The sequence below is a fragment of the Triplophysa rosa genome, linkage group LG6 (genome assembly GCF_024868665.1).
Source record: "Triplophysa rosa linkage group LG6, Trosa_1v2, whole genome shotgun sequence".
In the NCBI taxonomy this organism is placed as follows: Eukaryota; Metazoa; Chordata; class Actinopteri; order Cypriniformes; family Nemacheilidae; genus Triplophysa; species Triplophysa rosa.
Genome location: NC_079895.1, coordinates 10,798,527 through 10,812,423, shown reverse-complemented (window position 1 = coordinate 10,812,423; position 13,897 = coordinate 10,798,527). Strand labels below are relative to the sequence as shown.

Below are 13,897 nucleotides of genomic sequence, written 5' to 3'. Positions count from 1 at the left end.
AGTTTGTTCTATCAACTCTGAGTAGGCTTACCTTACTACGACAAGCCATGATCAGTGGAGCTCCGATATTACGATTCACCATGGCAACGGTACCAAAGGAAAAAGCAACATGGCAGCAGAAAGCACTTTAGAGCGAGGCACACTTTCCGCGCTGCATACAGTGGATTTACTAATGTGCTGAAAATGACTTAAGTTAAATAGGTACCAATAAACAAACTGAAAATGAATAAATAAATGAATGAAACGACAGAAATAATCTCGCCATCAGTGCTCTAGTGATGAGTGTGAGACGTCATGGTGTATAGGACACTTGCTAGGGTGTCAGATTTTCGTGGTTCTCTGGTTGCTGTATGATTCAAGGAATATTCTATTTAATTGTACACAATTGTATGCTAGTGTAAATGTTGAGGCAAAACATGCCTTGCACCCAAATTACAATGAGTGCTATGCCTTTAGTAAGCATTAAATGTAACTAACCACCCTTTACACAAATGTTTAAAAGTCCAAAGCCCATAAAGATCCTAAATGATTAGTAAACATTTATTAACATTCAAAAAAATGAAGAATAGTCAACTTTAGATTGGGTACTGCAAAAACATGAACAATTGATTAATAAATGATTTTTAAAGATGTGTAAATAGGGTAAATTCAGGTCATTTGGGACACATATTTACAATCTGTCAGGGTGATGCACAGGAAGAAAAAAAGGGGGGGGGGTAACACAACAATAACGAGGAGAAATAATATGACAGGCAAACAGGAACGTAGACTAACTAACGCTGGACTAAAACAACACTTGACAAAACTACACTAGACTAGACTAGACTGGGATCACTTACAGACAGGAACAAGACACAACGTCTTCAAAGACATGGATCAAATGGAATCGAACAAAACAAGCAAATGGTACAAAACGAACTAGCACAGGACAGCAGACACAAAGGCATTAAATAAGGGAACTAACAAAGAAGATAACAATGCACAGGTGTGGGTAATGAGACACAGGCGGGAAGCTGAATGAAGAAACGAGAGGGGCGGGGCCAAAGACGAGACCTGAGAGAACGCACGAAACAAATGTATAGGATAATGCAATGTAAGTTGCTTTGGATAAAAGCAACCTTTCACTTTAGATTGAGTACTGCAAAAACATGAACAAATAATTACTAAATTATTTGCTAAAATGTCAAAATAGTAGAAGTCTTCACAACAAACAAAGAACAAATATGTGACCTTTACGGACTGTGATTATGAATTAATAAATAATAGGTTAAATTAATAGTTTGTGAAGTACTTATAATTACCAAGGAAGTTTTTAACAACATTTGTAAATGTAAAAGTTTTTTCTTTTAGATTTTTAATCTTTTGTAGATTTTTAAAAAGTGCATGATCATATGAATTGAAAGTTTAATGACATATGTAAATGTTAACTAATGATCTGTTAAGCATTATATACTGTTTCTTAAAAAATTATAAATGACATTTTTTAATCATTGTAAACCATGTCAAAACCATTTAAAGATTTTATGATCATATGATCATATGAATTGAAAGTTTCATGATATTTGTAAGCATTTCAATTTACATGAAATAATATCTGTTAATCATTAGATAACGCTTAGTAAAATTACATTAGTAAACATTAACAAGCAAATTATCTCATATTTCTAGCTATGTGAACATAATGAACTAATGGTTTGTTAAGCATTATATAATGTTTGTTAATGATTTATTAATGAAAGTTATTATAAAGTGTTACTTCTGCATTTATGTCTGTATTTATTCATTTCTTTATTCATGCACTTTATTTATATACTTTATTAAGTCATTTCTCATCCTCCATAGAAAACTACCATTTGTGAGAAAATGTAAGGTAAAGAATAGCTCTGATGTAATACACGGCCACGATGGCTGAAGTTATTGATGTAAGGATTTATGATGTTTTGATATATCTAATTCACTGTAAAGAAAAATGGTACAGGTTTAATAAAAATGCTCAGGTTCACAGAGTAAGTTGGCTACTGACTCTGAGTATAAGTTACCTCTCCTTTAGAAACGGGCTTGAGTTACCCCGCATTCTCGGGTTTGACATACCTCGAATTCTGAAACGGAAAACCCAGAGTTTCCCTCATTTCAGGGTTAATATACTCAAGAGTTTTCACTAAACCTCCTATCTGAAACGGGCCCATGAATAGAATAGATACACAACAACCCTCTCTCTACAATACACCTCAACAGATACACAACAACAATAACCCTCTCTCTACAAAACATCATAACAAAATAACACACAACAGCGATAACATCTTTATACAAAACACCTGAACAGATACACAACAACAATAACCCTCTCTCTACAAAACATCTTAACAAAATAACACACAACAGCGATAACATCTTTATACAAAACACCTGAACAGATACACAACAACAATAACCCTCTCTCTACAATACACCTCAACAACAACAATAACCCTCTATCTACAATACACCTCAACAACAACAATAACCCTCTATCTACAAAACATCTCAACAAAAACACAACAACAATAACCCTCTCTCTACAAAACATCTTAACAAAATAATACACAACAGTGATAACATCTTTCTACAATACACCTAAAAAGATACACAACAACAATAACATCTCTTGACATATCGTCTCAACAGATACACAACAACAGTAATATCTCTCTACAACACACCTCAACAGATACACAACACAACAACATCTCTCTACAATACACACGAACACCAGATACACAATAACAACATCATCTCTCTATATAACATCTAAACAGATACACAATATCATCTCAACAGATAAACTACAACAACAACATCTCCCTACAACACACCTGAACGGATAATAATATCCTTTTTCTAATTTACATCTCAACAGAAACAACACAATAACATCTCTCAATATACTGTAACATCTTAATATGGACAACAACTTGAATATCTCTCTACATAACCTCTCAACAGATACACACCAATACAAATTGGTGAATAAAAGAAACAGCCAATTCAAGATATTGCCAATTAAGTTATTTTTATCTGTTTACCATTGCCTTGCCTGTAGACTTGCATTTTATTCGTTGTCCGTTTTTACAAACTAAAGGACACGTCAAGTTTTTTTGCTGTTGTGGACAGCTGCTGTCAATAGACCTTAACATGCACTGAACCTGGAAAATTCTGTTAATTTTTTTTCCGCCACAAATCAAACTGCTGACATTTGAATTAATTCAATCACGCCGGTGTACAGTATATGTTGTACTGTGCAAATATCTAGTCCTCAGCCAGTTTAAATAGCCGCTATAGAGCTGACCTGTGCATGTAATACGTGTATGCGTGTGGGTCGAGGGAGCGAGTGAGCTGACAGTGCGGAGGTTACTTGAAACATGTGGCTTAAGGACTCGTGTGTAATTCAACGCAGTATTGATCACGCAACAGGACTGTCGGGTCATGGAATTACGCCTCCACGCACACACACACAAACGCACACACACAGCTTGTGAGGTGTGTGTGCTTTAATAGTGTAAATTCTGGCCAGATGCTCTGCTCATAAAGGAAGAATATAAATAAATAAAAGGAAAAGACGATGAATAATCCTGTTAAAGATCAAACAACTCTCTCTCCTTCTCTCCGCTCTGCAGTCCTCATGGGAAATATAATGCGTGCGCACACACAAATGAAAACGAATTTAGAAGCAAATGACGTTGGTGTTCCCTGGTCACAACAATGTTTTGCATGACTGCATTTACCTGAGAGGAAGAGGGAATTAAATCTACTGTGTTATTGATACTGTTACTAATATGTTGACTGGTTTTTAATGGTGTATGCTAAGGCAAGCATCGCTACTATTATTGCTCGTACTTTAAGTTAGGGATTTGTTCTATACTATTAAACAAGGTACTATACTTCAGTGCATTAATTGTCTCACACCAGCATCAACAATATCTATAAATTGTGCGCCTTATTGCGGAACTGTACATTTTTTTCTAAGCAACACAACTTCACCTTGTGGATAAAACTGTAAAAAAAGTCCAAAACTACATATAAGGACCTGCTAGTTATCATTTGAATAGTAATGTTCCGTGAAACACCACCATGTAGCAATCACCCAGAACCCTTTTAACAACTAACAGAACATTGTTGCAATTGCAACACAATGCACTTAAAACATTGACAACACCTTAGCAACTGCATAGCAATGACCTGGTAACCACCCACAAAACCCTAGCATCAGGTTTTGCATAGGCAAGCAACTATAGCTTTATTCCCATTACTGCATCTGAACCGATGCTGAGATGTTATATGATGGTAATTTTAAGCGCATTACAAATAAAATATAGGAGATAAAAAGAGAAATAATCTTTCACTTGTAATCTTCTCCGTGTGCACTTGCTTCTTACGTTTCTGGGAATCACTCATCTTCAGGAGAAGGGCTTGTGTGTGTGTGTGTGTGTGTGTGGTTGGTTAGGTGGGTGGAGGTGGGGAATTAGTTTAAGTAGGTTTCTTTTGCTTAGATAAGAACCTTGTTAAAATGCCTCACTACAGAGTTTCCATAACTACAGACGCATTTCCAAGCAGTGTGGTCATGATAAGAACATCACACTGGTGTGCCTACACCTCAAAATAAAACACTGCCTACATGTGTGGCAGCGTAGGGAGAAAAAGAGCAAACTGTATTTTTAGGGATTTATAAAGAGCAGAACATTTAAAAACGTCTGTCATTAATTACTCACACCACATGTCGTTCCAAACCCGTATGATTTTCTTTTTCTCAAGGAATACAAAAGGGGATAGAGTTGGACTGAATTTTTGTTTGGTCTTACTGAGCAGAAGAAAATCATACAGGTTGGGATTAACATCTAGAGGAACTGATGTTGTACATCAGTGGAATCTTTTTTACTTTAAGTTCCTCAACTTGTCCACAACCATATTTTACGCCCTGCGCTCTCTCTGGTCTCGTCTTTGTCCCCGCCCGCTCGTTTCCTCATTATTGATTGTTAATAATTTCATGCCCCGCACCTGTTCCCCTCTTGATTTGGTTCCCTTTACTAAACTTGTTGTATTAGTTTAGCCCTTGTGTTTTCTGTCCTGTGCGAGTTCGTTTTGTTCCATGTCTGCAAAGACCTCATCGCCTGTTCCCACGCTGTGTCCTGTAAGGTATTGTCTAGTAGTTTAGTCAGTGTAAGTTTTGTCAAGTGTTGTATTAGTTTAGTCCAGTTAGTTAGTCTATGTTCCCGTTTAGTCTGTGATTATTATTTCCTTTGTCATTGTTGTTTTACCCCCTCGTGGGTTTTTGTTTTACGTTTTCGTGTAATAACTCATTGTTTTGTGTCAAGTTGCCTGCGCTTGGGTTCTTCTCCTGCCAATCCTGACACATATACAGGTTTTGAAAGGCATAAGGGTGAATAAATGACAGAATTTTTATTTGGTTGAGAATTATTTGTAAATTAGGTAACTATGACAGAAATGTAATTTTCATTTGAAAAAAAATCTCCTTAATAAAACAGAATTTGTAGGAATCTATTTCAAACGTATAATAGACATTTTGCAGAACAGAAATGTGATCATAGTTAATAGATAATAGTTTTGTATCGGAAAGATCACCTGTCCTGAACGTATGTGATGGAATTAGTTTTCTTCTGCCGTTATAAACCTCGAATTTACATAACTGCATAATTCAACAATGTAAAGGAACGGGAGGTCGAAGGAAGAGAAAGCGCAGGTCTCTTTTAAAGCCTTGTTTCCTCATTAATTCACCCTCAAATTGGCCCTAACTAGCTCTGAATAAATATTCGTCCTCCGAAGATCTCCCGTAATCAATTATGAAATATGCTAATGGACCGCTGTTGGCCTTGAGTTATCATGTTACTGTCACTAATTGTAGGTCACATCGTCCCTGGAGGTCTCCTCATACTCGTTCACCGTCTTTGTCACTCTTCGCCTTTCTCTCGCTCTTTCGACCAGAAGGCAGTCTTCCTCTGTGATATTAGCATGGTACACCAGACCACTGGAGTCAATTACAGTAGAATTAAATTAACAATTGTGTCTCATTTAATTCAAATGCTCTGCTTTTACAAAGAACCATTTAGGAATATGGAGTCTATCTCTCTCTTACTTAAATTGCAACGTCTTAATAAGGCTTGGCAGAGACCTGTGATCAGAGGCAATGAAGCCGCAGTACGCCGCACGCTGTCATCCTGCCACAGGTGGGCTAGCGTCAAATTCGACAGACTCGAGCAGGATTGTAGAGGCGCTCACGTATGATCAAAGGAAACCGAATGCGTCTAAAGCCAATTTGGAGTGCCGCGGTAATAATTGAGTGGATTTGTACATGAGAGACGTTGGTAAAAATGGTTTTCAGTCGCAATTACAATCAATTCAATGCTTTCGGAAATAAATACAAGCGTTCGGACAGAAATTCAAGAGGTCTGGGCATTTCGAGAGTCCAATTTTCCATTTAATGGGAAAATGAGAGTTTAAAAGATGAAACGGTTATTTGTAATTGAGAGATACGGTATGTAATCACGCTTTGCCAAATCTAACGTTCAGTTTGTTCAATCTTGATTGGCTGGTTCACTCCAATTGCACATTAACAGCTATTCTTTTAAGACGAAGCTCAAACATGGCTTTCTAATTTCCAATTCCCTGCTTGAATTCAAGCCGGTAATTTCTCTCTCCAATATTGAGGGCAAACCCTAGTCGCTATTTAGTGCAACAGTAAATGGCTGTTTGCTTTAGAAACTGAGAGCAACTGCACCCCAGTAAAACTGTCATGTCGACTTTGAGTTACCACTTCTCTCTTAGACACTTTCTGCGCTTTCGTTTGTGTGTTTGCGTGTGTGTGTTTGTGCTGGCTTGATGCCATGCAAATCCAATCACCCAGACCCATAAAGTGTGCATTTCCATTTCCTACTGCTCTCTGTAGAGACTTAGAGAGAGAGAGAGAGAGAGAGAGAGAGAGAGAGAGGAAGAGGTAGAACCGGGCTCCTTTGCTTTGCCGTGCTTTATGGTTATAGCTGTTTTGAGTAGGTATATTCATATAAACTCATTATGTAGCCCATATTTCTGAGCTGATGTGTTTTGGGCCAAACAAGTGATTTTAATCTCCCACAATGCACTTCTTCTCTTATTTACTGTTCCCATGGATTCTTACCCCTCTCTCGATTGCAAAAATCGCTTTGTCTGCCTCAGATTTATCGTAGCCTGATTGCATCAAGCAAATTAAGGACATTTCCATGACTAACCACCGTGCCGCCCTGCGTCTCTCAGACTGTCCTTCGTTTTGACCTTTCCTTGACCTCTCAAATCACCGCTAACCTCAAACAAGTCTCTGTTGGATTATAGCGTGACTGTTTGTTCCCACTCTTTTCCCATAACTCGCATCCGCTCACCTCCGCCTGCAGTTTGCCATAGTGACGGAGGTCGAGCAGGTTCGTTGTGAGAGCAGGTGGCTCTGTTAACCAATGAGAGAGAGCCATTTTCTCACAGCTTTAGAGGACATAATGAAAAAATTCCTTCGGTTGACAAAGATGGAGAAAAGAGGGATTGAAGTCTATTCTGATGTTTGAAGCCTTTCATTGCCTCTCATAAAGAGAGAGGGTCTGTGGGTCAGAGTAACATGACAGGAAAAGAAAAGAGGGAGACCAGAGAGAGAAAACTGAAACAAACACAGGAATAAAGAGAGAAAATCCTGAGGCCACAGCACTGGCTAATCCGTCATTAGCATTTAAAAACACAGAAACAGATTGAGAGAGAGAAAAAAGGGAACTGCAGAGCGCTTAATGAGAGAGAATGGACTGACACCTTGAATGTACACTTCTATATATATACAGTATATATGTGTGTGTGTGTGTGTCAGAGTTTATTTAAGTTAAAAGTTAATTGGAATTTATGTGATTTATAAAGAAAATCAGTGTGAAATTTTTGTACTTCATTAATCAAAGTAAAGACATGATGGTGAGAATAATTAACATGCCTAACATATGTTACAGTACATTTATTAATTTAGCAGATGCTCTTATCTACAATGACTTGCATTATATATTTGATCAATTTGAGTATTTCTTGGAAATCGATCCCATGACATTGAGACTTCATATGACTTCAAAGGGATAGTTCACCCAAAAATGAAAATTCTGTCATCATTTACTCACCCTCTTGTCATTTTAAACCCGAATTACTTTCTTTCTTCTGCAGAACACAAAAGAAGATATTTTGAAGAATGTTGGTAACCGAACAATGAAGGTACCCATACGCCCTTTTCACAATGACGTCACTTAACTTCTGCCTTTTCGCAAAGCAGTGTATCATAACATCCATCTTGCAACAAACAAGAAGAAGAAGAAGTAGAAGAAGAAGAACTTCCGTTTTGCCGTCGTGCAGGAATTTAACAACAGTGAAAAAAAAACTGACAGAACACGTATTCAAGTACTCACCCTAGCACCTTCGCTAACACAAAAAGAAAACAAAACACTTACCTTCATAATCAAACAGGTACTGTTCAACAAAGAATTTGTGTGCTTTCTCTAGCTTTGATCTGGCCGTTAGCAAAAATTTATCTGCAAGACGTTGTACATCATCTAGATGTATTTGTGGCAGATGTGCAAGGGACTTGGTAAACTCCATTCTGAGGCGCTAGCGGAAGTAACTTCTTTTTCTTGAGTTTTTCTGGTGGTTGGCAAACCAGCTTATAGGTGCATTACCGCCACCTTATGAACTGGAGTGTTAGCGGAAGTAACGATACATTGCAAGTTTTCCACTGAGTTAGTGAATCATTTAACCAACTGGTTCAAAATGCTAATTTGAATCATTATCTCGTCCGAGTCATTCAAAACACACATTCATTTAGGAGATAAACACTGCAAAAAGGCAGATGTAAGTGTTCAAATTAATATTAATGCCCATATGCAACATTATCTACGGTACTACGATACTACCGTGCAATTCTACAAGAGAGTGAGTAAATGATGAAAGAATTTTCATTTTTCGTTGAACTATCCCTTTAAATTAAATATAAAATCTACCATAAATAAATCACATCTGACAGGTTTACTTGTTTTATTTAACAGAATCAGAAAATTACCAGACATTCTTAAACCCCATTCACACAGACCACTGATCCCAGAAAATTGCAAGAGTGCCTTCTCCGAGAACGCAAAAGCATCCCGGATTGATCTGAAAAGTGATTCCAGAATGTGGATCTAGTAACATTAACGGGATCAGTCCCGGAATGTGCCCTGTGTGAACAAAAGGCAGAAACAATGCCGTAAAAGCCATGTAGTGATGACACACATCTATAATAAATTGTAAATAATTTGGCTATGAAAACAAATATAGTTAAGGGATTTTTTGTTCGTTAGTAAATCGAAAACAAAAAAATAGGCCTACTATGTCACGGGGGTGGTGGAGAAGAACCCAATTGCAGGCAGCCAGAGGTGAAGGGGTTAACACAAACTTTTATTAAATAAAGAAACACAAAACAAAGACCCACAATGGGGTAACGAAGACAGAACTAATATAAAAACAGAAACCAAAATACTTCCCACGAAGGGGCAAAAACAGCAGGACAAAATAACTAAACTAAACACGACAAAACATCAAAACACAAGGCTGGACAGGATGAGACAAGGTACGGTTAACGTAATCCAAAGGAATGTAGGTAATTACTCACAATGGTACAAGAACATGAGCACAAGCACAAGGTACAGGGTACAGGTACAACGCAAGAGCACAGGACAATGAAACATGAGGACTATTTAAAGGGGAATACAAACGAGGGATGTAACACAGGGCAGGTGAGGGTAATGAAACACGGCCGGGAAGTAATACAGGAAACGAGAGAGGCAGGGCCAATGACGAGACACGAGAAAACACATGGAGTGTCAAAAGATAAACACCCCATGGCTTTCTCACACTAAACATAAGGGATCTGTCACGATCCTGCCACAAGACTAGAAAATCCTGAACAAGAAGGCAGGACCATGACATACTATTCGTCTTTAGCTAAATCATGGATGAATGAGTCCTAATCACCAAACTTAAAGGTGGGGTGGTTGATTTGGAAATGTGCTACTTTAGCCTGCTAGCACTGAAATTATAATACCACCCTCTATGAGATTCGCCGTTCAAAGCCACGCCTCCTCCAAACACATGAATGTATTTCGTAAATCCACGTCCTTTAGGGTCAGATGCGAGAATAGCGATGTCTGCTTCTAAACGCAGTTTAAACTTGAAATTACTTTTATCCAAACTTTTAACCAGAAAATACACAGCACTTGATCTCTTACCAACCTTTAAAACACGGCTGTGTGCACCTGCCGTGCTCGAGTTTCTGTGCAGACACCGTTAACAGACTAACTCCAAACTTTCACCGGAACATTTATGTGCTTGTTTTTCTCAACAAAAACATTGTAAACAACATAAACATGATCATCATATACTGACCTAAGTGTTTATTTATGGTTTTTATAGCATTATGTGCAATCTGCTTTATTAACAGGTTTTTCATTCGATCTGCATGAGTTTATCCCGAAATGCTTACAAAATCTAAATTCTTAAAAACGTATTTTTAAACTCACATTTTTGCACATCACATTACTGAAAAATGATTACACCGTGCCTTTTGTATTGCAGTTAGGCTATTTAAAAAAAATACTGTCTAATTTTTACTTCGCAGCATTTCCGATATATGTTTTCATTAAGGCTGTGTAAATTTGCACCGAACAAGCCTGAACAATTTGCTTTTATTTATTTTCATATGACATTTTATATTCTTAAATTTAGCTTAATCTTGTTGGGCTTAATCTCGTATAGCCTACATTGCGTTCTTGTGCCTCATTCCTCTTCGTTGTTCTGCATTTACCAATAAAAATATAAATAAAAACGTTTGTTTGAAAATTGACGTCTTTGTCATTTGCAAAAGGCAACAATACATGCTACAGAATACTTTCACGACAAAAAAAATCACATAACATTACATTGCAGTATATTACGTCACATGTCTTTGCGGAGTCTTCATGCCGTGTGTGAACGCACGCACAGATTCCAGAAAATCACTGGCAGTGTGAATGAACAAAATCTAACGATGGGACAAATTCCTGGACAGATTTTCCGTGTATTTTCCAGGATCTTGGTGTGAAGAGGTCTTTACAAATACAAAAACAAGAAAGAAATGTGGTTGAATGCTTCCATGAATCAGTTTTCATTCAAATTTAAGTGTGCATTTCTTCAGTACCTTTTTCTCCAGGGTAACTGAGGATGACTTTTCCTGCATCTCATTTCTCAAATCTCTTTTTATTAATCTGCGCTCAAACTCAAGTTCTTCATAACACACAATGCAGGAGAAAATTAGAGCATGATATTTCATAATCAATCAGAACATGGCCCTGTTCAATTACAGCTGTGAAATCCTTTAAAACACATCGAGGAATTGCTGTTTTAGATGAGATGTGTGTTTGTGCTGCTCAAAGTCACAAACACACACACACGCACGCACGCACGCACACACACACACACACACACACACACACACACACACACACACACACACACACACACACACACATACTGCTGTTTGGGCCATGCCCTGGGCCTCTGCTGAGATGATCAGATGGAAAGGGAGAGAGTTATTATTTCATCTGGAGCTGCAGAGTGATGTTGATGTGTCTGACATTTAATAGTGTCTTTGAAGCTTTGAGACTGCTGCAATATGGTCGGAAGAGCCACTGATCTGAGCACAGCTTCAAGCATACGAATGGTCTAATAAAAACTCACCTGCTGGTTTCAGCAGACTTTACCATTTCATTAAAGGGGTCATATGGCGCGAATACATGTCTTTGGTGTGTTATAAGTTGCCCATGCATGTATTAGACACGTAAAATTGCAAAAATGAAAGTTTCGGAACAAAAGATGCATTCTATCTAAAAGCGAATGCTCACCCATACCTGCCTGAAACGCTTCGTGTAACCACACCCCGGCGAATGTACATCACTTCGTAACGTGACTTGACTAAGACCGCCCACATCTAAACGCAAGTAAGGTGGGCGCACCTGTAAATCTCATTGTATCGTCACTATCGCAGCCATGTCGCGGAGATGCTGTGTGTTTCGTTGCGAACTAAAAACGAATGCTTGTTTCTATCGCAAACAAACTCTGTATGATGTATATGGTTGTTTGTTTATAGTCGTTATAACCTCGTTTATAATAGGTAAAACAGTTAGCTATAGTTTTTAACTATTTAACATAATCTTTTTTTAATAAAACCTTACCAATCCATTACATCCTGCTCAAGTCGCGCTGGCAAAGTTGATGTATCTATCGGCTTGATCATATTCATTTTCCGTATCAGATTCGGGCTCGAATCTGATACAAAGTACTCGAATTGGAAGTACCGATGACATTTTATCACCTGTCAGTACAATTGCTTGGGAACATGATGTTCCGAATATGGTAAGAGGCGTAACATTTCCGTCAATGCCTGCAGTATTCGACCAATCACTACGCACTGGTTAACTGGCCAATCATAGCACACCTCACTTTTCAGAGCGATGAGCTTTGTAAAAAATCAGCGCGTTTTAGAGAGGCGGGGCAAAGAGGAGATACAAACATGCACAGTATGTGGAAAATACAGCATTTTTGAACCTTAAATCGTGTATACACATTACATTAGATCTAAAACAAACGATAATATTCGTTTTAGCCCTGTCATATGACCCCTTTAAAAGAAACTTCCAGGTTGATTTCAACTTAACTTTCACAAAGGGCATCTGTGGAATGCCGTCAAATATCAAGCGTGCAAGTTTGCTAAAGCACACAAATTCTTTTTTAAACATTCAATTTCAATCTTAGTGTAAACCCAGAGTTAACGGTAAATATTGCCGTTTTGTAAATATTGTCTTTGTACTAGACATGCAGTCAGCTTGCTTTCATTACACAGAAATGGTGGGTTTCTAACTGTGTAATTCTTCAGTGCCTTAAAAAAAGCTTTAAGGTTCTTTAACAAAAACAACCTCAAAAGACTCTGAAGTGATCTTACACATACAAATTTTACACATTCGGCAGATCTTTCTTTCTAAAACAATTTACAGTGCCTGTTGGGTATACATTTTTTATTAGTATATGCGATCGGTGGGAATTGAACTACTGACCCTGGCGTTGCAAGCAGCATGTTTCTTCAGTTACAGGAACACAGCTGCATTGAAAAGTGTTCTCATAACATGACCTGAAAGAGGGTTTTTAAAGTCTCCACGAAATTCCCGTCACGTCCCTGGTCTTATTGTGCACGATTCATCAGCGGACGTTATTCCAAAAAAATGTTTTTCTTCGTAATCTTTCATCATCATTCAAATGTAATAACTTGCTGTAATGAGCTCTGAAACGACTTTCCTTTTCGCCTGATGTCACCTAGCAACAAGGGCCATTCTATTTTAAACAATAGCTGTTTAGGCTTTGTTTTAGCAAAACCACATTCTGCTCTACCACGATTCTGCTATGGAATGCCCACTTTTCATGATTCATTCAATTCCCTATGGCCAAAATTAAACATAGCTGTTTCATTCCAAAATACGTAACATTAAAGAAATCTGCATTATTTGAGCACCCTCATGTTAATCCAAACCAATATGACTTTCTTGCTTCAGTCAAACACAAAATAAGATGTTATGCAGAAGTGTTACAGAGTGACAGGCTCAGTCCCCATTTACTTTGACTGTGTATAAAAAGCAGCAACAGCATTATTTATATTTTATTCTTTTTAAGGAAGAAAGTCATATAGGTTTGACAACCTGCAAAAAATTTATTTAAGCATTTTTTTTAACTTGTTTTAGAACAAATATCTCAAAATTCTTAAATCAAAATACATGTACTTGACCAGGAAAGTGACCTA

At 37.6% G+C, this 13,897-nt stretch overlaps 1 protein-coding gene across 4 annotated transcripts in view; it reads right to left on the bottom strand.

The window, feature by feature from the left end:
* il1rapl1a (interleukin 1 receptor accessory protein-like 1a) overlaps positions 1–13,897 on the bottom strand; it is a 93,116-nt gene that overhangs the window by 63,727 nt on the left and 15,492 nt on the right. The gene's annotated exons all lie outside the window — the stretch shown is intronic.